This window comes from Schistosoma mansoni, chromosome 5 (genome assembly GCF_000237925.1).
Source record: "Schistosoma mansoni strain Puerto Rico chromosome 5, complete genome".
In the NCBI taxonomy this organism is placed as follows: domain Eukaryota; kingdom Metazoa; phylum Platyhelminthes; class Trematoda; order Strigeidida; family Schistosomatidae; genus Schistosoma; species Schistosoma mansoni.
In genome coordinates, this window is record NC_031499.1 from 7,871,220 (window position 1) to 7,872,341 (window position 1,122).

A 1,122-nucleotide genomic window follows, 5' to 3' on the forward strand; every position below is an offset into this window, starting at 1 on the left:
CTCATTTGGTCTTAGTTATTATGTTGACACTCTCAGAGTCACTCTAGCGTCGCTCAAAGGTTGTCCATAACCTATAGTCTCACCTATAACCCTAAACCCTACACCTAAATCTTAACTCTAATCCCAACCCGTAAACCATACCAATATACTAACATTATTGAAGCTGTGGTCGGAGCTAAAGGAATTTTTGAGACCTTATCATGGTTTCAGAGGTCGACTACTATGGAGCCATATGGATGTGTTCCTGTACCGTATGCACTAAGATTTTAAAACTTCTGAACCTATATCTGACCTTGAGAAGTTTTTGATCTATGTAAAAGAAGTGTTTCCACTTTAATTCTTTGGTTTTGTATAATATATTTTTAATGTATACCAACTGTCTTCTGATTGGCTTATATTTCTCAGGGTCATTTAAAATTCGTTCAAAGGTCGGCAGTATAGTTTAATGTTACCTTTGTTACGTATATACGTAACAAAGTTTTGTTGTTTGATTTGTAGTTGGAAAATGCTACAAACACTTCGAGTTACCGGCTCCATTAACTTGACAGTCATTTGTTTATGCACAACATTTTGTTCGTGTGATTATTCTGTGCATGAACTTCTTACACGGAGTCTTATTTTTCTCTAGTTCGTACATAAGCATGGAACTCGAAAAAAAATATTCTTCATATGTTTTTTAAAAGAGTCTTACCACCAATGCACTCAAGTTTCTCAAAGCTATAAATTATGGACCGGGGCTCAACAACATTTTTCTACTTATTCCATCGCCTTTTTTAGGTTTTCTTTATCCCTGTGTATTACATATCAATTACTTTATCATCGTGATGTGGCAAATCTGTTCTATCATACTAAGGACTTTTTCACTTGAGGAATAAATAGCCACGATTCTTGTGTAGTAATACTTAACACCACTTACTATATTGCTCTCCAGTCTTCAGTAATAAGGATAGTAGGTTGATGAACCTGTGTTAATCCTGACAGATTTCCTTCCAGTGAAGGTCCAGCTTCTTTTTGAAAATGTTCACTGATGGTGCTGATACCACTTGTTCTGGTAAAGCGTTCCAGTCATTGACCACTCGATGAGAAAAACGGGACCCCACTTTTAGTTTATTAGATCGCGGT

At 36.2% G+C, this 1,122-nt stretch overlaps 1 protein-coding gene across 1 annotated transcript in view; it reads left to right on the plus strand.

The window, feature by feature from the left end:
* Positions 1 to 1,122, plus strand: part of Smp_040110 (putative thrombospondin type 1 domain-containing protein) — a gene marked incomplete at both ends in the record, with an annotated part of 28,285 nt that overhangs the window by 10,982 nt on the left and 16,181 nt on the right. The window lies entirely within an intron of this gene.